General features: G+C 40.7%; 1 long non-coding RNA gene across 1 annotated transcript; it reads right to left on the bottom strand.

Annotated features, from left to right (window-relative positions):
• Nucleotides 1-651: 651 nt before the first annotated feature.
• On the bottom strand, nt 652-24,571 carry LOC138177334 (uncharacterized). Its single transcript, XR_011172473.1, has 3 exons — nt 24,320-24,571; nt 17,658-17,792; nt 652-782 (listed from the first exon to the last, which is right to left on the bottom strand). It is a non-coding gene; the product is annotated as an uncharacterized lncRNA (long non-coding RNA).
• Nucleotides 24,572-26,406: the final 1,835 nt, after the last annotated feature.

The raw sequence follows: 26,406 nt of genomic DNA, 5'->3' as shown, positions 1-26,406 counted from the left end.
AGAATCAATGTGGTGTGGTCTATAGAGGTCAGGCCTTGGAGTCAGGAAGATCTGAGTTCACATATGTGTTGAGTCTCATATATACTAGCTATGGGATCCTGAGTAAATGGCTTAACCTCTCAGCATCCCTGGCAACTCTCTAAAGCTGGAAGGTGCCATTCACTTTGGTTTGAGGGAATTTCCACACCAAGAATTCCCTACACTGAGGAAATCACAAGGACAGGTTTTACAAAATCAATGATGCTATTTTCCAGGCACTAGCTTTGGAAACTGGGGCCCACAAAGATCAAAAAGACTATCTGGAGGTTCCCCACAGCATAGAGTCACAGCTCAATGCTAGGTGTACTTCAGTCAGTAATCTTGCTATTTGACCATCCTGCTCTGTCTTCTTTGTTTAGTACTAAGCAAAAGAACTCAATTAGCTTGAGTACCTTGAGCCCAATGCTACCAGGGCTGAATATGGGGGCTTGAAGCCCAGAGGGTCCATGGAAATAATGTCTGTTGTAGGATTGCAAACCACAATTGTAATCTCAGCTTGTTGTCTTGTTAATTTGTGCAATTGATCACCAAGGGAAGCAGGAGTGAATGCAGATGGATGGCCACCTCACTCCAAAGCCACCCAGGCTAGAGCCTGTATTAGTACCAAGCAGATTTATTTTTCTCAGATATTTATTGTCAATGATTACATTACGTGCTCCATCTAAGGTTCAATTGTATCCTGAAGGTTCTCAGTCTGCTGAAGGAGTCTGTGTCACCAACTTTGCCATTATTATTTTCAGCATCTGATAAGAGAAAAACAAAGCTTGGGGAGAATGACAAGAGACCTAGTGTTCTTGACAAAATAACTCAAGAGGAGAAGTGATGGGGAGCATTTGGGCTAGAGGTAACAGGTGGGGCAGGCATTCCCGTGATTACAGATTTAGAGCTCAAAGGGAACTTGGGAGTCATCAAATTCAACCCTCTTATTTTACTGATATGGAAACTGAGGCTCCGAGAGAGACTTGTCCAAAGTCACCCAGTTTATATACTTCCGAAGTGAAATTCAAGTCTGCTTTCTATATCCACTTCTCTATCTACTTTCCCACACTGCCTCTCTCCATTCTAAGACATGGTCAAAATATGGATTCACTTCACTTGACTCTACTTATCTATTACAAGGGAGGGCTTTTATTTGGAGGAGTGGGGAGTAATAGACATTCAAAACAAAAGAATCGAGAAAATCTGCATATTTTTAGTAGACAGAAGAGGAGCAAAAATAGGGTTATTTTGCTACTACCTTGTTAATAAACGTTTACCATCTTATATCATCTTTCTTACTCTTCTTTCATGTTAATGTTCACATTGAGGATTAAGTTCATGATAAGAAATCAAACTTAAAATAATGTAAAAAAGAAAAGTTATGGCACCAGAACAACATCTGACTTTCGAAATTGTAGTCTTGTTGACAGCTGGGAAGCTCTTGATGGAAGGAGAAGAAACAAGCTTCTACACAGTGCCAGACACTGTGCTCAGTGCTTTACAAACATCTGATTTGATTCCTACAACAACCTTATGAGGTAAGTACTATTATGATCCTTCTTTTACAGATGGAGAAACTGAGGCAGGCATAGAGGAAGTGACTTGCCCATGGTCACACAACTGATCAATGTCTGAAGCTAGATTTGAACTCTTCTTCCTGACTCCAGGTCCAGGACTCTATCCACTGTACCATCAACTGGTTCTGCTAGTCTTTACCTTGACATGGGTTGGGAACCTGTGGCCTTGAGGCCACATGGGGCCTTGAGACCACAGGTTCCCCACCACTGATTTCTTAACTAAATAAGCTTTAGCCTCTTAAGACCAGAAAATCCAATGAATTCTTCCCCAGACACTTTCATTGTTTTTCTGGCCCCAATACTGGTATGACGCCTGGTAAGCCATAGGGACTTAATAAATGCTTTGCTGATCAATTGATACAAAGCTGGTTTCTGAACTTCCCAACAATCAACTGAATCTGGGAACAGGTCAGAGTAGGCTGTTTTTAGTGAAGTTCAGGGTCAGTAATGTCTTACCAGAGACAGGAACACTAAATCTCCCATTTGGGGCTATAAATGGACTTGAACAATTACTGATATGGCATTGTTTAGTTTCTTATGAGGTACCTTAGAAGATAATTGGTATTCTATTTCAATAGCCTTCTACAAGAAGAGGGTCTCTCTCCTTCCTCTCCCCTTCATCTCCCTCCTTCTTCTCCCAGTGACCTCTTTTTTTATTTTACTGAATGATTAGCCCTGATTGCCTGTTGAACAAGCAAAGCTATCAAACGAGAAAGGGAAGGTTTTTACTTAAGCAGTTAAAATCTGGACTCTCAGAAATCAGCCAGAGGAACCTGTTTACATTCAATTAGAAAAACAACAGCTTTAGAAGTAGCATATGAAGGCTTGAGAACCCATGTTATTACCTTCAAATAATGAAATCGTAGATGGTTGATGTTTTAGAGGGGATTTAATTTAATGCATTTCTTTTACAAAAAAAAACCCAGAAAATATCAGAATGACAAAATTTAGACATAAAAGGCACCATGGAGAGGGACTAGTTTAAAGGTCTCATTTTATTTTGATATAGTTTTTATTTCATTTATTTATTTATTTATTTGTTTGTTTGTTTATTTATTTATTTATTTATTTATTTATTTATTTATTTTGCTTTTTGGAGAGGGGAAGGTAGGGCAATTGGGGTTAAGTGACTTGCCCAAGGTCACATGGCTAGTTTTGTGTTAAGTGTCTGAGGTCAGATTTGAATTCAGGTCCTCCTGACTCCAGGGTCAGTGTTTTATTCACTGCACCACCTAGCCGCCCCTATTTTGTCTTTTTTTAATGAAGAAATATTTTCTGTCCCCCACTTCAAGTGAAAAGAAAATTTAAAAAGAAAAAGAAAATCCTTGAAACAAATATCCACAGTCAAGCAAAACAGATCTCCATATTGGTCATGTCCAAAGCTTCATGGCTCATTCTGCACCTGAGTCCACTGTTTCTCTGTCAGGAGATGGGAGCATGCTTCATCATCAGACCTCTGGCACAGTGGGTGGTCATCACATTCATTAGGGATCTTAAATATTTCAAAGTTGTTATTCTTCACAATTTTGTTATTGTATAACTTATTTTCCTTGTCATGCTCACTTCACTGTGTGCCAGTCCATACAAGTCTTCCCAAGTTTCTCTGCAACGATCCTTTTTGTCATTTTTATGATGGGATAATATTCTATTATATACATATACCATAACTTGTTCAGCCATTATCCAATTGATGGAAATTCCTTTATTTTTCTTTTTTGTTACTGTGAAAACAGCTATATGAATATTTTTGCAAATAAAGATATTTTCCCCTCTTTCTCTGATCTGTTGGAGTGCATGCCTAGTAGTGGTTTAGCTGAGTCAAAGGGTATAGACAGTTTAGTGACTTTTGGGTCATACTTTCAAATGACTTTCCAGAATTGCTGGGCCAATTCACAACTCCACCAACACTGCATCAGTGTGGCCGTTTCCCACAGCCCCTCCAACATTTGTCACTTTCTGTTTTTTTTTTTTTTTTGAGGAGGTTAACTTGACCAATCTAATGGGTCTGAGAGGGAGCTTCATAGTTATTTTAACTTTCATTTCTCTAATTATTAGTGATTTGGAGTACTTTTTCATATGACTGCAAGGGTCTCATTTTATAGAGAAAGAAAGTCAACTTTAGAGAAGAAAAGTAATTTGTCCAGTGTCAAATAGGCAATAAATAGCAGAGACAGTGTTCAAACCCAGGATGTCGAGCCATGGAGCCAGTACGTTTATCACTATAGTATAACAGCGTATATAAGTCAGAGATGAAACTGGGGCTTTTTGCTGAACTAATACTTGAAGTATATAACATGAAACTAAAACTTTTTCTTTGAAAAGGATTTTGAAGTTATCTGTTGGTTCTTGCCCTTGGTTGATCTGGGGTACAGAGGTGAATGATAGGTTTTATAAGAATGATAAGTTTATAGTGTCATTGAGTATTATAGCTTTTCCTTCAATGAGGATTTTAAGGTAGCAGATGAATAGAATGTCAATCGTTTATCAAACCCCTACTGCTAGTACCCAACACTATAACAGACACAGGGGAGATACAAAAAGAAAAACGAAGCATTCTCAGCTCTTAAGGAGGGTACATTCTACTAGGGTGACAACATGTACAGGTATTTTTCCTTTGCATTTGCATATTGTTGTGGTTCAGCCATTTTTCAGTCATGTCTGACTCTCTGAGACCCCCATTTGGTGTTTTCTTGGCAGAGATACTGGGGTGGTTTGCCATCCCCTTCTCCAGCTCATTTTACAAATGAGGAAACTGAGGCAAACAGGGTAAAGTAACTTGCCCAGGGTGACACAGCTAGGAAGTGTCTGAGATTAGATTTGAACTCAGGAAGATGAGTGTTTCTGATTCCAGGGCCAGCACTCTATCCACTGCAGTGCCACCTAGCGCATTTACATGTACACTGGTAGATACAAAATGTGTCTAAAGTCATGAGTTGGGGGAAAGTGCTAATAGAGTAGGCATGAGAAAGGCTTCACATGAGAGATTGCACTTCAGCTGAATTTTGAAAGAAGCTACTCATTCCAAGAGGCAGGGGGAGGAGGAAGCAGCCCAGAATGACAGTGTGGTAGAGCAAATAAAGCTGTGGCACTGAGGTCAGGAAAAGTGGGAGTTGGAGCTCTCCTCAGACACTTACTAATTATGATTATATGAGTAAGTCATTTAATCTCTCAACCTCAGGTTTTTTTTAATGTGTAAAAGCGTTAATAATAGCACCTACCTCATAGGGAAAGACCAGCAACTATCCATATCCTAGCCTATCCCAGCCTGGCTTAATTCTAGCCTATTCTAGCATATCCTACCCTACCCTATCCAATTCCACCCTATCTTATCCTATCTCATCTACCTGGTGTAGTAGATAGAGCGCTTGGACTGGAATCAGGAAGACTTTGGATATTTACTGACTATGTGCCCTTGGGCAAGTCCCCTCACCTCTGTTTGTCTCAGCTTCCCCAGCTATAAAATAGAGATAATACCTTCCACATTATGATTTTCCCCAGTGCAGTTTCACTATTTCACAGGTTCACATAAGAAATTAGATGGGAAGTTTTGAGGAATTTTGCAAAAGCTGCAGACCACATGTAAAGGCCAGCAGATGACACAGAGTCTACAATCAAATACTTGACCCAAATTTTATGATAAGGTACTGTAAACAACCCATAAAAGAAAAGGAAAAAAAACTCAAACTTCTCTGGTATGCAGGGAAGGCCAAAAATTTTTGCACAGATTTTCCAGATTGCAGGGGTGCCATGTCCCTAAGCCCTGCAATGTGGAAGGGATAACTGTAATAGTACTTACCTCCCAGAGTAGTATCAAATGAGATAGTTTTTGTAAAGTGATTAGCACAGTGTCTATAGTACCATATTGGTCCTTCAGTTGCCACATGATAGTGGTAGTGAAGAGGGGAGCTGCATTAATTTAAATGAAGAGCCAATCAATTCCTGGAACACATGGAATTGGCTTTAACTCCATTTCTCTGAGACCTTTGTGTCACCATCCCTGCAGAAATGATCATTTCTTAGATCTAAAGCATGGAGATCTTGAGCCTGAGTCTCTGGCTGCCCCTTTTGCTTTGTTTCTTTCCCTAAGCATATATGACTAAGAGAAATTTTATAGAGGAAAGAAGAGAGTAAAGAGGAGGGAGTCCTTCTTGCATAGAGAGTGGCTATGGATGATTTGTCAACAAAGGATGCCAAGGAGGATAGAGTTAGCAGGTTGGGAAAGAACCACAGCACAGTAGTGTTACAGAAACCCAGGGATGAGAGTATATAGAAAGAACAGGTGATCAACACAGAGTAAAGAAACTGTATTCTGTTTTGAACATGTTGAGTTTGGGATGTCTAGAGGACATCAGTTGTATATAGACAATTAGTGATGTAAAACTAGAACTCAGGGGAGAAGACAGGACTCTACATATAGATCTGGGAATCAGGAATCTGTATAGAGATGATCAGTGGTCCTATGACAGTTGATGAGGTCACTGAATGAGAGAGAGAGAAGAAGAAGAAGAAGAAGAAGAAGAAGAAGAAGAAGAAGAAGAAGAAGAAGAAGAAGAAGAAGAAGAAGAAGAAGAAGAAGAAGAAGAAGAAGAAGAAGAAGAAGAGACGAAGGCCCAGGTAGAGCCTTGAACTAGTGGTGTCAAACTCAAATAAAAATGGGGACCACTAATGTGTACATCTCTGTGGATTGCATATTGACTTTGTTTTAAAAACATAATATTACTTAGGTTTTATTCTATTTCAGTTTTTTGTTAAATATTTCCCCATTGTGTTCTAATTTAATTTGTGTTGCTTTTGGCAGTGTTGGGGACTGAATGTTTGACACCTCTGCCTCAGAGGACACCCACAGTAAGAGAACATGACCTGGCTGAAGATCCAGCAAAGGAGTCTAAGAAGGGGCAAAGAAGCTGTACTGAAGTTTTTCCTGGCTGCTTCAGCTCCAGGGCTCAGTGATCACCCCCATCTTAGTTGAAGGTGCCCAGGAGAGCAGGTGGTCCTTCCCAAGTGTAGTTTGATGGTCTTGCTTGTGCTCTGATAATTTGGGAGTTTTCTTCAGAGAAGCAAATTTCTTGAAATTCTACATCTGATGAATTTGTATTCCTCCTGAGTTTTAGCTAATATCGAGTCACTCAGTCAGGGTTTTGACTTCCATTTCCTAATGCTTCCTCTCTTACCCAATCACTAACTTTTAGAGGGAAGAGGAGTAATTAAAGGGACCTCCCATCTGCCCATCTGACTGTTGCCTTCCATTTTGTGCTGTGCTTGTCTTCTCAGTGATCTCCAGCCCCTTCTGAAAATGCAGTGGCACTTTCCATTCAATGACAAATGTTCTTATATCTGGTCAAACCCTACACATCCCAATGATTCTGAACCACTGTAGGTCATCAACCAAATCCCATTCTCTTTCTCTCACCAACCAATTCCTTATTACTATCTCCCTCAATTCTCCTACTTCAAAGTTCCAATCAAATACCATCCACTCTTTCTACTATGCCCTCTGGTATGCCTATTCCATAGGGAGCAAACTTCCCTTCGACTTAAATCTTTTCCCTTTCCACTCCTTCCATCTTCTATTAATCACCAAAATTTGGTTCCCCCAATGGCACATCCTCCAGTAATGCTGCACCTTTACTCATTTCCCTTGGATCACTGGCTGAGGCAGGGGGGTTGGAATACCCCTCATTCCCCATTTCTGGATTCTCCCTCTACTCCATCACTCAGTAACCTCTCCTCCTTTGAGGTTCATGTCATTCATCTGTACCAACCAATCAAAATCCTGGTAGCTGTTATCTATAGACCTCCAGGTCACTCCCCTTCCTTTTACAATTATATCACATGTTTTTTTCTCTCTTCCACAACTCTTGCCCTCATACTAGGGGATTTGAACACACATATTGACTTTCCTTCAAACACCCAAACCATTCAGTTCTTCAACCTACTCATTCCCCATGACTTATTCAGCCTCACCTCAGTCACACACAAAGATGCTCATACCCTTTATCTTTCTATCACTCACAAATGCACCACCTCTATGTTCAAGGATTTGTAAATCTCCTTACCCTACAGTAATCTATTGCTTTCCACCTCTGCCTTCCTTTACAAAACCCTACTCTTTGTCCACACTGTGACCTTCAGTCCCTTGACCCCTCAATCCTCTCCCAGGCTATCTCCCCTATACCAGCCACTCTCTCCTCTTTTCCCCATCTTAACCCCTTGGTGAACTAAACTCTGCATTGTCCTCTTCTCTTTAATCCCTAGCCCAGCAGTGGGAAACCTACAGCCTTGAGGCCAAATATGGTCTTCTAGGTCCTCAGGTGCAGCCTTTTGACTGAGTCCAAGTTTTAAAGAACAAATCCTTTTATTAAGGAAATTTGCTCTGCGAAGTTTGGATTCAGTCAAAGGGCTGCACTTGAGGACCTAGAGGACCACATGTGACTTTGAGGCTGCAGGTTCCTCACCCCTGCCATAACCTCATCTCACATTGCTGATTATGCCCTGCCATGTTTCAGTCTTAGATCACCATTATCCAGTGCCTTCACTCCTACACACAGGTTACTGAATGAAGGTGATGAAAATCACCTAACTATTTTGACTGGGTCCACCTCAAATTTATGTTACACAATCACATCTAGGCCTTCCCTGCTACTAGGCAACCCTTCTACACCTCCCTTATCAATTAACTCGATCACTCCCTATAGCAGCTCTTCCAAACTTTTCCATCCTTCCTCAAACATCCCATGGTTCCCCTTTCTTCTATTCTCTCAGCTGAGAACCTTGCCTTGTATTTTATTGAAAAAAATTGAGACCATTTATCATGAGCTCCCTCTTCTCCTTTCCTTCTCATTTCCATTCACTCAGATGCCTTCTGACACTATTCCTTCACCCCTGTCTCACATGAAGAGGTGTGACCTTACTCCTTACCAAGGCTAAAACCAATACTTGCTCAAGTGATCCCATCCCATCCTGTTGTCTTCAACAGATTCTCCCCTATGGTATCTCCACTCTCTCAATTATTTTCAGTTTTCCCCTCTCCACTGGATTATTTACTGTCTACAAACATGCCCACATCTTGCCCGACTTCAAAAAACTCACTTAATCCTTCCATCCCTGCTAACTATTGTTCTATATTGATTCTGCCCTAGCTAAACTCAAAAAGGTGGTTTATAATAAATTCCACTACCTTCTCTTCCCTCACTCTTTTCTTAACCCCTTGCAATCTGGCTTCCAAACTCATTCCACCAAAACTGATCTCCCCACAGTTGCTAATGATCGCTTAGTTGCCAAATCCAATGGCCTCTTCTCGATCTTTATTCTCTTTGACCTGTCTGACACCTTTGACATTACTGATCATTCTCTCCTCCTTCATACTCTCTTTTCTCTAGGTTTTCAGAATGCCCAACTTTCCCCTGGTTCTGCTCCTTCCCATCAGACTGCTGCTTTTCAGTCTCCTTTGTTGGATGTTCATCTGGGTCACACTCTCTAACTGTAGGTGTCCCATAGGGTTCTGTCCTGGATCCTCTTCTCTTATTCCTCTACTCATCTCTAATTTTGTCTCCAGTTACATGATGATCTCATCAGCTCCCATGGATTTAACTATCATCTCTATGCTGATGATTATCCAATCTACTTATCCAGCCCCAATCTTTCTGCTGACCTCCAATCTCATTTCTCCAACTGTCTTTTAGACATTTTGAAATAGACATATTAAACTCTAATTTGTCTAAAATTGAACTCATCTTTCCCTGTGAACTGTGTCCTCCTACGTACTATTCTTGAAGACAGCACCATCTTCCCAATTTCTCAAGCTCACAACCTGGGAGTCATCCTGGACTTCCCAATATCTCTCACCTACCCAGGTCCAAGTGATCACCAAGGCCTGGCAATTTCACCTTTGCAACATCTCTCAAGTATATCTCTTCCTCCTGATGCTGCTACCACCCTGGTACAGGCTCTTATCACCTTATTCTTAGACTATCACAATACCCTTCTGGGGGAGTCCTATCTCTGCCTGCCTCCTCTTTCCCCACTCTAATCCATCCTCTCTTCAGTCGCCAAATTGATTTTCCCAAAGTACAGGTCCAACTATACACCCCCCTCTCCCTCCACTCAATAAACATCAGGGGCTTCCTATAATTTCCAGTATCAAATGCAAAGGGCAGCTAGGTGGTGCTGCAGTGGATAGAATTCTGGGCCTAGAGTCTCAGTTTCCTCATCTGTAAAGTGAGCTGGAGAAGGAAATGACAAACCACTCCAGTATCTTTGCCAAGAAGACCCTAAATGGAGTCACAAAGAGTCAGACCGGAAAATGACTGAACAACAACAAATCAAATACAAAATTCTCTATTTGGCATTTAAAGACCTTTATAACTTACCCTCCCCTCCGCCCACCAATTTTACAGTCTTTTCATGCTTTACTCCCTGCCCCATATTCTTTGATTCAGCAACACTGACCTTGACATTTAAGGAACAAGACCCTCCATCTCTTGGCTCCAGGCATTTTCCCTGGTTGGCTTCCACGACTGTGGCATTCTCCCTCCCTCCCTGCCTCCTGGCTTCTCTTCAAGTTCCGATCCAGATCCCATCTTCTACAGGAAGCCTTCCCCAGCCCCTCTAAATTCTAGTGCCTTGCCTTTAAAAGTTATTTCCTATGTTTTTCCTTTATATAGCTTGTTAGTAGGTGTTTGTATGCTCATTATCTACCCCACAGATTGTAAGTTTCTTGAGGGCAGGGACTGTTTTTTGTTTCTTTTTATGTTATCAGAATGTTGTACAATTCATGGCTCATAGTAGATGCTTCATAAACACTGACTAATAGTTTTCAAAAGCAGTTCTTAATTTATAGTATTTGAAGGTTTTTTTCTTTTTTTGGAAGTAAACCCACTTGTTTTAAGCTAATTTCCAGTCTAAATGATCATGGTGTTACAAGGCAAAAGAAAAGGATGCTATTTTGAATTCCATTTTTCCACAAATGAATTAAACCCTTTCAGGAAACAATTTTTGATTTCTGATAAATGGCACAGTTCAAACCATTTTCCCTGGTTGGTTGTTTGGACATCATTTCCCTCCTTACTAATTCGCGGATTTGACTTTTAAAGTAGACTCATTTTGTTGTAGCAATTTGTATGCCAGTTTGCTCTATCATCTGCTGAAATTAATTGGCGTTCCTTTTGAAAAAAGGGAAGAAAATTACTAAAGTAATCAAAGACAATTAAACTGTGAATGATACGGTACAGAAACATTGTAATGACTTTAAACAGCCCAGTTTGGCACCCAACTACGGGATTTTTTTTTCATATGAACAGACTCGAAGCCTAGAGACACTGTGTACCAGCTAGAGATCAGTTAGAGTTCTTTCAAGGGAGCCTCACTTTCCAGTATCCAAGCACTGGACATCATTGTACTCCCATTCTCATAAACCCCCATGTTGCATAGGACATTATGTATTTGTTTCCACAGGGGTTCTTTGGAAGTCTTTTGATAATCCATTGGTCATTATGAGTTTGGTTTTCACTTCTTATGTAAGAGTGCTAACTATACAAGACAATGATGGGTACTGTTATTCAAAGCCTGAAAAGAGGATTCTTGGGTTTTTGACATCTCTATCCAAAAGCAATCATCTCACTTTTCCTCATATTTCCATGGCAGAATTTCTTCTAACCCACTCTCTAATCTTCAGTAAAATTATTTGAAATGGCCCTGATGGATTTAGTGTACTGGAGGACGGCAACTTATCAGCACAAAATTGTCTTCATTATCTCCCCTCTTTTGCTTTCCTAACAGAATCTCCTTCTGGCTCCTCTCCTAAGTCCTTCCTTTTGGAGTTATTTTCCTGCATGTGAAATGTCATAGTTAATAGGATCAGTCCCTCAGGGAACAGCTATTGCAGGTTAAAGGTACTCAGTGGCTCAGTATTCCTAAAACTTTAGCTCATGAACTAATGAGTTCACTCCCTCACTAATGAATTTACCTGTAAGAGTCAGCCTTAGGACACAATTAGTTCAAAATAAAGGCATTGAATAAAAGGGTATAGCAAGAAAGCAGCAACAAACATTTCCCCTATATGCCTTTGATGTGCTCCCCCACCAATAAACAAGATCTTGGTGAGAAGAGTGGATGCACATAGGGGACATATGTGGTTAAGGCTCACTTATGGGAAACATATGGCCAGGGGACATGTAAGGAACATGTATGACCTGGGCCCGTATAGTCAATATATATATATATATGTAGTGCTTGTTATGTGTCAGGTACTTTGTAAGTGCTGGAGACACAAAAAGAGGCAAAAGATTGTCCCTGCCCTCAAAGATCCTACAATCTAATGGGAAAGACAAGATGCAAATATATATATATGTACATACACACATACATACATACATATTAAACTATATACAGGACAAATAGGAAATCATTAATAGAGGGAAGGTACAAGAATTAAGAGGGATTGGGCATGGTTTTCTGTAGAAGATGCGATCTTCGCTGGAATTTAAAGAAAGCCAGAGAGATCAGTAGTCAGAGTGGAGGAGAAAGGGCATACCAGGCATGGAGCACAGCCAGGGAAAATTCCTGGAGCTGAGAGATGGAATGTCTTGTTCATAGAACAGCTGGGAGGCTGGTGTCACTGAATCAGAGAGTACATGGCGGAGAGTGAGGTGTAAAAAGACTGGAAAGGTGGGAGTGACCAGGTTATGAAGGGCTTTGAATGCCAAGCACAATATTTTATATTTGCTCCTGGAGGGAATAGAGGACCACTGGAGTTTACTGGGTAGGGAGGTGACATGGTTGCACTTGTGCTTTGGGAAAAGCACTTTGGTGGTTGAATGGATTAGAGTGGGGAGAGACTTGAGGCAGGCTGACCCACCAACATGGATACATGGTTACATACATGGATGGGCAACTCTTGCCGCTGATGTATTTTTTCTCAATTACATGTAAAAAAAATTTTAACATTTGTTTCTTAAAAATTTTAAGTTCCAAATTCCCTCTCTCCCTCCCTCCTCCCTCTTTGAGAAGCTAAGCAATTTTATATAGATTATACATGTGCAGTCATGCAAAATGTATTTCCATATTAGCCATGATGCAAAAGCAAAACACAGACCAAACAACAACAATCCCAAGACAAATAAAGGAAGTTTAAAAAGTTTGCTTTGATTTACATTAACAATCCATAAATTCTCTCTCTGGAGATGGATAGCATTTTTTATCATAAATCCTTCAGAGTTATCTTGGATCATTGTATTGCTGAGAACAGCTAGTTCAGTTACAGTTGATCATCATAGAATACTGCTTGTTGCTGTTCACCTGGTTCTGCTCACTTGACTTTGCCTCAGTTCATGTAAGTCTTCCTAGGGTTTTCTGAAAGCATCCTGCTCATCATTTCTTATACTACAATAGTATTCCATCACAATCATATATAACAACTTGGTTCAGCCATTCCCCAATTGATGGACATTCCCTCAATTTCTAATTCTTTGCGACCACAAGAAGTGCTATAAATATTTTCGTATAGGTCCTTTTCCTTTATTTTTATCAGGGCAAAAAATTCTTTAGTCACTCCCTGGGATTTCATATTCAATTATTAGAAGATTTGTAATCCATTTAATTTACTTTACTTTAAACCAATACTCCAGTCAAGAAAGATAGGCCCAAAGATTGTGGAGTAGAAACAGGACTTCCACAGGGCTGTGGTTTCCATCTCCTCCAATTTATGTAAAAGGTGACTCTGAACAAATTTTGGAGCTACAGAACCCACAAAATGACACAGAGAAGCTAACCTCCTGTGAGGACAGCCCAGCAGGCTGGCAGGAAGCAACCAGCGCATGGTGTTGGAAGCTGAGCCCAGCCCTGCATGAGCTGGAGGTTTTAGCCTCAGGGCAGCCTGACCAGTGGCCGGCGGGAGGGACTTCAGATCACCAGCAGCTGTGGTGGTTTCCAGAATAATCAAAACATAGATGCTATGGACAAAGTTAGAGGTCAGTACAGTGTGGACTTTGGGATCGTGTAGTTCAGGAGTGTGGTCCGGCCTTTATCCCCTGGAGGGAGAAGCTGCTTAGGAGCCATGGCCCTGCAGCCACAGCCACGTGGCAGCTTCAGCTCCTGGCCTGCAGATTATTGGGGACCAAGGAACCAGTCTGAGGGGTAATCACTCTTGCTTTAACCTGCTTGGATCTGGATTGCAGTCTAGGGTGGAGGTCCTGGCATGTATGACCAGCTTGCCAGAGCATGTGGAGGCTTCAGAGAGGGCACACAACTAATACCTTCAGCAGCTAAGAAAACCACAGGGATTGGGATAAAGCTCCACTGTCTGGCAAAAAGCTCAAAAGTCAAGTAATTGAGGGGTAACATGAGAAAACAAGGGAAACAAAGAAAGCAGAGCAACCCAACTTTACACTCCTATTTTGGGGACAAAAAGGATCAAAGCATGGAACAGGAGGAAGACAGAAAAGTCAGAACTCCTACACCAAAACCTTCCAAGAAAAATACAAGCTGGTTACAGGCCATAGAGGACCTTAAGAAGGATTTTGAAAACCAAGTAAGAGAAGTGGGGGAAAAATTGGGAAGAGAAATGAGAACGATGCAAGAAAATTATGAAATGAGTGTCAACAGCCTGACTGAAGAAAATAACACCTTAAAAATACACTAACTTAAATGGCAAAAGAGGCTCAAAAAGGCAATGAGGAGAAGAATGCCTTAAAAAGCCGAATTTACCAGATGAAAAAAGAATCTCAAAAGCTCACTGAAGAGAATCATTCCTTCAGAATTAGATTGGAGCAAATGGAAGCCAGTGACTTTATGAGAAATCAAGATACTATTAAATAGATCCAAACAAATGAAAAAAATAGAAGGCAATGTGTAATATTTCATTGGGAAAATCACTGACCTGGAAAAAAGATCCAGGAGAGATAATTTAAAAATTATTGGATTACCTGAAAGCCAGGATAAAAAAAGAAAACTAGAAATCATCCTTCAAGAAATTTTCAAGGAAAATTACCTTAATGTTTTTGAACCAGAGGGCAAAAAAGAGGTTGAAAGAATCTACCAATCACCTCCTGGAAAAGATCCCCAAAATAAAACTCCTAGGAATATTATAGCCAGGTTCTGGAATTCCCAGATCAAGGAGAAAATACTACAAGCATCCAGAAAGAAACAATTTGAATATTGTGGAAATATAATCAGGATAACAAAGGATCTGGCAGCTTCCACACTGAGAGATCGAAGGGCTTGGAATATGATATTCCAGAGGTCAAAGTAGCTGGGATTAAAACCAAGAATCACCTACCCAGAAAAACTGAGTATCATATTTCAGGGAAAAAATATGGTCATTCAGTGGAATAGAGGACTTTCAAGCATTCTTGATGAAAAATCCAGATATGAACAGAAAGCTTGGCATTGATATACAAGAAGCAAGAGAAGCATGAGAAGGTAAACAGGGGAAAGAAATAATAAGGAACTTATCAAAGTTGAACTATTTACATCCCTACATGGAAAAACAATAATTGTAACTTATGAAACTTTTCTCAGCATGAGAATAGTTGAAGGGAATAGAAATGTATATATACACATATACATATATGTCTATATAGGAGGGCATATGGGTATATGAATATATGTGTGAATGTGTGTATATATGTGTACAAGTATACATAGATAGAGGGTACAGGACCAATTTAATAGGAAGGGATGATACTTAAAAGGTGAAATTAAGAGATGAGAGAGGAATATAATGAGAGGAGATGGGGAGAGACAGAATGGGGTAAACTGTCTCATAGAAGAGGCAAGGGACAATGGTTACAATGGAGGAGAAGAAAAAGAAGGCAAAAAAGATTGGGTCAACCTTATTCTCATTGAATTTGGCTTAGGGAGGGACACTAAATAGGGTATCTCACCCTACAGGAGAGTAGGGGGGAAGGGGATGAGAGGGGGATGATGGAAGGGAGGGTAGGCTGGGAGGGAGGGAAGTTGGAAGCACCCACTTTTGAAAAGGGACAGGATCAAAGTAGAGAATAGAACAAGTGGCAGGTCGGATAGGAGGGAGGGAAATATAGTCAGTCTTTTACAATATATCCACTATGGAAGTGTTTTGCATAGTTATACATGTACAATCTCTATTCAATTGCTTATCTTCCCAGTAAGGGCGGGTGACAAGAGAGAAAGGGAATGAATCTGGAATTCAAAGTTTTAAAATCAAATGTTTAAATATATATATATATACATATACTATTATTAATATTATTACATGTAACTGGAAAATAAGATATACAGGCACTAGGGCATAGAGATCCACCGTGCCTTACGGGAAAGTCGGAGGGGGTATGGGAGAAGATATGGGAGAGAGCAGATTGGAGGAGGGGATATCCTGTGGGACTGCTTTTGGGGGTGCTAGGTAGGGGAAAAACGGGGGAAAATTTGTAACTCAAAATCTTGCGAAAATGAATGATGTAAACTAGAAGTTAATAAAGCATTTGATTAAAAAAATCAAAATCAAAAAAGAAAGATAGGCCCCAAATTTGTTCTTTTTTAATGACAAGCATAACTAAGTACAAATGGGGGTAGACTGTTAGCATGATGCCTTGCATGATGCCAATAAAATAAACCCTCTCCCCCCACCTTTCTCCCAACCCCCATCACTCCCCACTTGCAGGAAAATAAATGGTTGTGCACTGCATGATATACCCTTAGGTGTGAACTTTGGTTCATGCAAAATCAGCTCCCACAGAGGTTGCATCAGTCATTTTTAAGCTGTTGTCCATATCCTCAACTATGTTCTTTCCATAACACCAGGTGAATACTGTGGTCAGGCATACTGGTGGCAAAAACAAAACCCATATCATTCTGCCCATTTAGTCCGTTCAGCCATGACATTTAACCTGCCATGAAACTTGAGCCCTTCCTTCTTTGACTTCCTGTACTCAGGCAGAGGCCAAAGGCTGATCAGGTTCTCTGTACTTAAGTCCATGATGTAGAGATAGCAGCTGTCAAATAACATGGTAAAGATGTCTCCAAAGTCAAGTAATGCCAAATTTTCTAACTCTGAAGTCTTGATATCCCTGAGGATATCATAGCTGGCAAAATCCCACTGATAAAGTCCTAGGGCTGAACTAGTGGGTCTGTATGCCATATATGTACTGTCCTGTACTCACATCCCAGAATTTTGCAGACAAGTCATCTGATCCTGTACAAAGGCCATCCTTGTAGTAAAGTGCATATAATCTGGCACTGTGCCCAATTAACAATGAGGTCTCAAAGATTTCATGGTCCTTCAATTGTTTCATTCGCAAAATTGCCTTCAAATAAACTTTCTTCCAATGCAAAGCATCTTGAATGGAATCATCTATCTGCCAGCCAAAGTTTATACAGGTGGTCTGCCATAACTCTGTACAGGCACTTATCACACCAGAGGTACCAGTCCTCCCTGAGCACACCCTACATCCCATTGGAATTTTTTAGGAAGATTCTGAAGATCACCTGGCAGGATAAGGTACCAGACACTGAGGTCCTTACTCAAACTAAACTGCCAAGCATTCAAACACTGCTTCAGAAAACGCAGCTCCAATAAGCTGGTCACATTTTTGGAATGCAAAACATGTGCTTGCCAAAAAGACTGTTTTATGGAGAACTCACACAGGGCAAGCATTCACCTGGTGGTCAGAAGTAAACACGAGGATATTCTCAAGGTCTCTTCGAAGAACTTTGGAATTGATTGTGTGACATGTGAGATGCTGGCACAGAACCACCCAGCAATCTCATGCCCATCAGAGAAGGTGCTGTGCTCTAAGAGCAGAGCAGAATTGAAATAGCTCAAAGGAAACACAGGATGTACAAATTTGGAGAATCCACTCCAAAAGTTCACATGGACTATTTGTGCCCAGTCTGTGTTAGAGCATTCCGAGCTCATATTGGTCTGATCGGCCACAGTTGGACACACTGGAAGTTAACATTAGCATAGTGATGGCATTTTGGTCTTCTTCCAGAACAAAGAACAGCAACCAAGAGACACTTATAACGTTATTCCACTGCCTAGAGACCAGGCAACATGTGACTAAGGCCTGAGGATCGAGCCTTACTTACCAACAAAAACTGAGTTCCAGGGGAAGAAGTTTGAGGACGTCTCCCTTGAATCTCTAGAGTCTCTAGGTTATTGGAAAGGTGCGTAAGCTGGATTGGTCCACTCAGATTAATCCGGTGATCCAGACTTTCATTTTTCTGCAAGTCCGTCAGAGAAAGAAATGTAACAGAAATGTTATCAAGTCGCGTCTCAAAGTCTCTTCTCTCCACAAGGTTATGGAAAAATTTACCTGAGGGTGCTCTCCAGGACCGGGGCCTCAAGACGGACATGAGCTGCCTGGGTGCTTGGGGGCTGAACCTCGAAGAGGGTCCCTTCAGCAGACATGGCGCTGACTCATGGCAGCCTCTTGGCTTCCGCAGGCTTGGAGGGGCGCCTTTTTCTTTATCAAAGTATTGCAAAGTTTTTCTTTGTCTTTATTAATTTGTTTGTTTACTTTTAGTTTACAAGATTCAGTTCCACAATCCCTTGAGTTTCAAATTTTCTCTCCCTCCTTCTCCCCCCCCACATCATGGCTGCATGTAATCAAGTATAGGATCTGCAAATATTTCCACATTAAACATTAGTCAGGTTATAAAGAAGGATTGTAACTGATGGAGTGAACAGTGGGAAAAAGGAAACAAAACCAAACAAGAAAAAGATCAGGTAGTTTGCTTCAATCTGCACTCAAACTCTGTTCTCTCTAGTTCTTTCTCTGAATGTAGACATCTCTCTCCATCATGACTCTTTTGGGGTTGTCTTATAACCTTGCATTGCTGAGAAGAGTCCAGTCTGTCAAAGCTGGTCATGACACATACGTTGTGTCTGTAATTGTGTACAGATTTCTCCTGGTTCTGCTCTGCTCACTCAGTATCAGTTTGCATAAGTCTCTCCAGGTAAATATGAAGTCTGTCTTCTCCTCATTTCTTATAGCATGATAGTATTGCATTACATTCATATACCACAACTTGTTTAGCCAGTCCCCAGTTGATGAGCATCCCCTTAATTTCCAATTTTTTGCCACCACAAAAAGAGCTGCAATAAATATTTTTGTACATACGTGTCTTCCTTCCACTTCCATGACCTCTTTAGGATACAATCTTAGAAGTGGTATTGCTGGGTCAAAGAATATGTACTTATTTATAGCCCTTTGGGTATAGTTCCAGATTGCTCTCTAGAATGGTTGAATCAGTTCACAACTCCACCAACAATGCATTAGTGTTCCAATTTTTCCATATTCTCTTCAGCATTTGTCATTTTTCTTTTTTGTCATCTTAGCCAATCTGACTGGTGAGATGTGGTAACTAAGAGTTATTTTGATTTTCATTTCTCTAATCAATAGTGATGTAGAAATTTTTTTTCATGTGCTTATAAATATCTTTAATTTTTTTTTTTTTGCTTTTTGGAGGGGCGAAGGTAGGGCAGTTGGGGTTAAGTGACTTGCCCAAGGTCACACAGCTTTTGTGTTAAGTGTCTGAGGCTGGATTTGAACTCAGGCCCTCCTGACTCCAAGGCTGGTGTTCTGTGCCGCCTAGCTGCCCCCAGTATCTTTAATTTTATCTTTGACCATTTATCAATTGGGGAATGACTTGTATTCTTATAGATTTGACTCAATTCTCTGTATATTTTAGAAATGAGGCCTTTATCAGAGATACTAGTTGCAAAAATTATTTTCCCAATTTCCCACCTCCCTCTTAATCTTGTTTACATTGGCTTTGTTTGTACATAAACTTTTCAATTTAATGTAATCAAGATTATTAATTTTGCATTTTATAGTGTTCTTTAACTCTGGTTTGGTCATAAAGATTTCCCTTCTCCATAAATCTGACAGGTAAACTATTCCTTGCTTTCCCAGATTGCTTAGAGTATCATCCTTTATACTTAGATCATGCACCCATTTAGACTTGATTTTGGTATACGGAGTTAGATATTGGTCTATGCCCAGTTTCTACCATACTATATTCCAGTTTTCCCATCAGTTTTTGTCAAATAGTAAGTTCTTATCTCCAAAACTGGGGTCTTTGGGTTTATCAAACAATAGATCACTATAGTCTTTGACTGCTGAGTCTTGTGTACCCAATCTATTCCGTTGATCCACTACTCTATTCCTCAGCCAGTACCAAGCAGTTTTGATACCCTGAAAGACTCATGAAGGAAGGAGATGTCTACATTCAGAGAAAGAACTAGAGAGAACAGAGTTTGAATGCAGATTGAAGCAAACTACCTGATCTTTTTCTTTTTCTTGTTTGGTTTTGTTTCCTTTTTTCCACTGTTCATTCCATCAGTTACAATCCTTCTTTATAATCTGACTAATGTCTAATGTGGTTTAATTTTGTGCTCATTGGTGATGTATTCCCCCTGTGCATTTTTTTTTTTTTGCCTTTTGGAGGGCAATTAGGGTTAAGTAACTTGCCCAAAGTTACACGGCTAGTTTTTTTTTTTTTTTGGTTTGTGTGTGTGTGTGTGTGTGTGTGTGTGTGTGTGGCTGTTAAGTGTCTGAGGCCGGAACCGAACTCAGGTCCTCACGACTCTGGGGCCAGTGCTTTACTTACTGCGCCACCTAGCCGCCCCGCCCCCTCCCCTTTGCATTTTTTTGATACTGGTACTTTGGTTTTCCTCTTTCTTTTTGTAAATCAAATTGACCAATAGTTTGTCTATCTTATCTTTTTTTTCTCCATAAAACCAACCCTTAGCTTTATTTATTACTGAAATGGTTTTCTTACTTTCAAATTCTTCTTTGATTTTCAGGATTTCCATTTTGGTGTTTAATTTAATTAAGGATTTTTAATTTGTTCTTTTTCTAGTTTTTTAATAGCATGCCCAATTCACTTATCTGCTCTTTCTCTATTTCATTGATGGAAGCATTTAGAGATATAAAGTACCTCCCAAGTACTGCTTTGACTGCATCCCATAACTTTTGGTATTTTATCTCATTGTTGTCATTCTCTTTAATGAACTTATTGATCATCTCTAGGATTTATTCTTTAACCCAGTCATTCTTTAGGATAAGGTTATTTATCTATGTTTCCACAGCCCTTTACTGAATGTAATTTTTATTGCATTATGGTCTGAAAAGGATGCATTTAATATTTCTGTTTTTCTACATTAGGTTGTGATGTTTTTTTACCCTGCCATAGGGGCAGTTTTTGTGAAGGTGAGATGAACAGCTGAAAAAAAATGTATGCTCCTTTCTATTCCTATTTAATTTCTCCAGAAGTCTATCATATCTAACTTTTCTCAAATCCTATTTATTTCCTTCACTTCTTTCTTATTTATTTTTGGTTAGATTTATCTTGTTCTGAGAGGGAAAAGTTGAGGTACAACCTCCCCCTGCCCACAGTAGAGTTTGATTTTCTTTACCCAGGAGGGGAACTTGTTTCCCTGTAGTGACAATCACTAGTGCTCCTTGTCTGCAATAACTAATGTTCCTTTTTGCCCTGAGACTGTGACCTAGAGCTGTGTATGGTTGATGAAACAGGGTCCTGAACCCAGTGCCAGCAAAGTGTCCCTTGTAATCTCCTTCTGACCAGTTGTTCAACCCACTTAATGAGCTGAAAGCTACTGTCCTTTAACTTTGACCCAGCTGTGAACTCCTGAATTTGCTGATCCTGCTGCTGGTGGCCAGCCACCATCTTGGTAAGGGAGACCTTTCCTGCTGATCTAAGTTGTTTCACCCTGCCTGACCTTTTGTTGGCTCTGCTGTTCTAGAATTCAATGTGAAGCATTATTTTAAGGTTGTTTGGAGAGAACTATTAAGAGAGTTCAGGTGAGCACTTGCTTCTACTCTGACATCTTGGCTCTGCCCCCACCCCACTCTTGTCTTTGAATTTGGTCATTGTACTGCTGCTCTCTGATGGTCTTGTGGACCCTGATGGACTGTTCTCAGATGCTTCTTAGTTGGGTACATGGTCTCTGCCCAACGTTGTTTTTATGTCTACAAATCTTGCTCTACTTGAAAGGGTCTCCAGCTTCTGATTCAATTGAAATCCTTGGATATCTTTTGAAGGGATGAATGGGTGCTGCTGTGCACTTGGAACAAACAGGCTTTGCCTTCAACTTTAAAAAAAAAGCAGAAACTCTTTCCTGAAAACCAAGAAAAAGTCCTCTCTCAGGTTTTCTGGTGTTATTTATTTAGAGTTTTGGCTCTAAAGTTCCTGATCCTCCTGGCAGGAGAGTTTTCAGCCCTAGGTGCCAAGCTCTTAAATATTTTTTCTTATCTTATGGAGCCATTAACTTCTTTTTGATCTGTTTGAATTTTCAAAGGAGACTGCTACTTAGATAAAGGTTTGGGCCTTTTGTGCTAAGCTGTTCATTCTCCTGAGTTTTTCCTCCAAAATTCTCATTCAATTTTGACTTCTTTCCTCTTCCAATTTTTTACTGTAGCACAATATGTCATTCATATAATTTCAAATTAAATGGAACAAAATAAATTTCTTGCCTCCTTTCTTCAATTAGGGTAACTAGGTGCTGTATTAAGTAGAATTTTGGACCTGGAATCAGGAAGACAAGTTCAAATACATCTACTAATATTTGTTAGCTGTGTAACCCCAGGGGAGTAAATAGCTTAACCTCTGTCTGCTTCAATTTCCTCATCTATAAAATAAAGATAGGATTTACTTCCCAGAATTGTTGTAAGGATAAAATTAGTTAATATTTTTAAAGTACTTTGCAAACCTTAAAGTGCTATATAAATACTAATTATTATTGACAATAATAATTATGGATACTTTATTATTTATAATAATTATTATTCTTCTAGGAATTCTAGTTGATTTTGTGGCCAAGCTGTAGCTTTCTTTGTGCCTTTGCTTATATGTCAGAGAAGGTTCTGTGTTCTATGAGCAAAGCAAGATTGAAGTAGCTCAAAAGAAATGCAAGATGTACAAATTTAGAGAATCCACCCCAAATGTTTACATGTGCCCGACCTGAGCTCATATTGATCTGATCAGCCATAGTCGGACACACTGTAACTTGACATAGTGATGGTATTTTGATCCTCTTTGAATATGAAGGACAACAACCAACCAACCAGTTCTGGAGATATTTTCTTCACCTGGATTTGGTTCTTGGGTGTCCCTGGCACTTGAATAGCTCTTTGTTGTGGGTGTCTTTTTTTCTTTATTCATTCTGCTAACCTTATTTCCTGAATTGAGACTTGGTATTAGGGCCAGTCTCTGGAGGGAACATCATTGCCTTGTATGCCAGATCTGTATTACCTGGGGTCTTGCTCCTGTGTCCTCCAGGTAATGAGTTGTGTTTTTTTCAGGTATCACAAGGGTAACTCCAATTTAGGGAGCTGTAAACTTACAATGAGCCCTAATCTGATCTGATTGCTATTCTCCTGGATTGAGTTTTTCTAGTTCTAGACCCCAATTTGCGTCTAGGCAATACAACCATAGACTTGCCCCTGGGTGGAGTTCAGCAACTGGCCTGAGTTTTTGTCATTTAGCTAGAAGACTCTGCAGGTTCAGAGTGACAGAGCTGTGGTTGACTCCTAGTCACTTGCCCCTGGGCCAAGTCCTGGGTACAACTGCAGGGCTAACTGACACAACCTTATTCCTGGTCTGAGGCTATAAAGTTACTCTACCATGTCTGAGATCTCTTGTCTGTGGGCTGTTTGCAATGATCCACTGTGATGTCTCCTTAGATTTCCTCATCACTACTTGGCTCTGTTCTTAGATCTTTGTTGCTTCCTCCTAATTAACCCACTTTCCCCAAGATGTTGAGAACAAAGAATAGGGTCATCCCAGCTGGCCCTCAGACTTAAATCTTCTTTAAACTCCTCTTTCTAGTCCAGGGGCTTAGATCCCTCTGGGGAAACTTTACCCAGGCTTATTTTGAGCATTCCAAATAGTAGCCAGTTTGAATCTTTGAAGACTAGCTAATGGTTATTTACCTAGTACTACCAAACAGCATTCCCCAGTTTGGAAACTTGAAGCCTCTCCCAGTTTTCCTATGTAGATGAGTGGGTGGAAAATAGCACCTGACACATGTTAAGCCCAGGGGGCAAGACCATTGACTCTCTTACCGGCTTAACTGCATTCCTCCCCTTTCACATGCACATGAAAGGGGCTTGCTGGCATATCCTTTCAGATACATCTGGAGTCAGCAGGATAATAACCTTCGATATTGACCTATTGTGTTTTGAACATTTGACTTGCTCAATTTGCCAGCTTTCCTGGCTGAATTTCTTTGAGGGTGCTTCCCTAAAGTAACACTAAATGCTTCAAATATCTGATTTTGTGCCTCTACCAAAGTAAACTGTGCCTTTTTCATTTTTCAGTGTACATGGCCTTCATGTGTTGCTTTTCCCCAAAAAATTCATGGTCTGGTGGCCAACCCTCCCAGTAATGGGTTCCATACTCAGGCAAGCTAGTTCTTAGAAGATTGATAAAGAATCCTTCACTGTGTTCATAAGGAAAGCCTTTCTCACTTTTCACTTCTCAAACTTTTTTCTCTATGAGAATTTACTCACTCTAACATTAACTGAGAATCTACTCTTTGGCCCTTGAATTCTGACTATGGTGGCTAAGACTAAACTTTCAGTGAAGGGGTAAGGGGGAAGGCCCCAGGCCTTCATTTCTTCACTGAAGCCACCACAATGTGGATGGTGAGCACTCGACTCAGTTCTTAATTCTATTGTGTCTATTCTTCTCACTTTTAGATGAAGGAGACTAGTGATGCTTACCTCTGAGAAGGTAAGACAGCAAGTCACCAGGAGATCTGAGAGTGGACTCCATGTTGGGGTTTTTCAACCAGCCAGTCTGGACTGGACAAAGCAGTGAGCTGTGAGTGTGACCTTGAAATTGGATCTCACATACTGGTCTTCCTCTCCACCTTTGTGTTTCCTTCCCTGGGCACATCCCTGGGTTCAAGTCCCTTCACTGACATGTACCTGGCTGTGTTACTCTGGCCTAGTAGCTTAATCTGTCATTGTTCCAGGCATTTTGCCAAGACTGCAGATTGCAGAGAAGGCACCAACCTGCATTGGTAGGAGTTGCCTCTCCTGGGGAGTTCCCTGTCCCATGATCCTCTAGCCTTAGTGGTGACCTCATGATTTTGACAGCTGATGAGCTTCTGGGTCTAGGTGCTGATTGCCCAACAAGAGGTAATTGCTGAAACAACCTCCCAGAGGGATTGCAACCAGGAGAAAGGAACCAAGCTGTGCCTTGACTTCCTAGAAAATGTGGACCTTAAGTGAATTGTTTGGACCAGGGGTGGGGAACCTGAAGCCTGGAGGGCACATGTCACCCTCTAGGTCCTCAAGTGCAGCCCTTTGATTGAATCTCAACTTCACAGAAGAAATCTCCTTAATAAAAGGATTTGTTCTGTAAAACTTGGACTCAGTCAAAAGACCTCACCCAAGGACTTAGAAGGTAATACATGGCCTCAAGTCTTTGGACGGTATAGGCATGAGGGGGAGATGATGTGTCTAAGCAGTACTGCCACAAAAATGATTTATGTTTGAGAGAACATAAGAATGATGGTTTACTCCCCAGCCATCCCCTCCCCTGTCACCTTGATTGGCTCAGGAACCTGAAACTGCCCTGGAAGGTTGAACTCTTTCCTCTCCAGAACTGAAGCCTTGGGCCTAGTTGTCCTGTTTGGTGAATCCCTCACTTGGCCCACTTCATCAGGCACTCCCCAGCCATGCTCCCCCTTGCTGTCTGCCCCTGCCTTCACCCCATTTCTCAGTCTCAGAACCATGATCAAATCAAATCAGTTTTACTGCTTAGGGAAGGAGGCTGTTCATCTTGTCCCTTCCAGCCTCCTCAGCACTGTAATTCGCCTGGTTCAAAATGGTCCTTCCTTGGCCACTGCCCCCCATCTGCGTTGCCTTTTGCTTCTTTTTCTACCCCTAGTGCTTAGCACAGTGGCTTGAACATTAGTAGGTGCTTAATAAACGTGATTGACTGACAGTTCCCTTCCCCCAATAGAGTGCATGCTCCTTGAGGGCAGGTAGTATCTTTGCTTATATGTTTATATCTTCAGTGCTTGGCACACAGCAAGTGCTTAATACATTTTTTCATTCAATTTAAGTATTTAATACATAATAAAAACTCAATAAACTGAATACTTAATAAAGTTAACACACATATTCTTCATGTTTCAAGCATTTCTTTTGATGTGGAAGAGATAAATGACTGTCTTAGACTCAATCTACTCTGACCATTGAGGACCTCCTAGAAGGGTCACTATTCATTCTTTTGGGTAGGTCCCAGACATAAGCCAAGCCTCATCTTTAAGAGATTTTCATGGGTAGGGATGTGGAATAAGCTTGAGCATGTGAGGGGAATCTGACTTCTCCCCTGGGGGTCTGACTTTCACAGCTGAAACCAGGCTACATGTGACCAGAGTTTGAGTCCCTTGGTGAGAGAGAGGGCCTCCATCCTTCACTCCCAGATCTTCCATATACACATATAAATGCATACATCCCAGGGCTGCCAGGTGGCACAGTGAGTAAGAGCACCGGCATTGGCGTTGGGAGACCCGGGATTGGTTCTGGCCTCAGATACTTGGCACCAATACAAAATAACTGGCGGTGTAACCTTGAGCAAGTTACTTAACCCCAATTGCTTTAAAAAAATACATACATACATACATACATACATACATACATCCCTTGGTGAGAGAGAGTACTTCCGTCCTTCATTCCCAGGCTTTCCATATACACATATGCATACATATAGCAGGGCAAACACTCACATGGTGGTCAGAAAAAGCTGTACAAGGATACTCTCAAGGTGTCTCTTAAGAACTCTGGAGTTGATTGTG

Source organism: Petaurus breviceps, unplaced genomic scaffold (genome assembly GCF_028583685.1).
Source record: "Petaurus breviceps papuanus isolate PSGF00001 unplaced genomic scaffold, PetGlider_PUasm1.0 90386, whole genome shotgun sequence".
NCBI lineage: Eukaryota > Metazoa > Chordata > Mammalia > Diprotodontia > Petauridae > Petaurus > Petaurus breviceps.
Note: the sequence above shows the minus strand (reverse complement) of the source record. Positions and strands in the feature narration are given on the sequence as shown.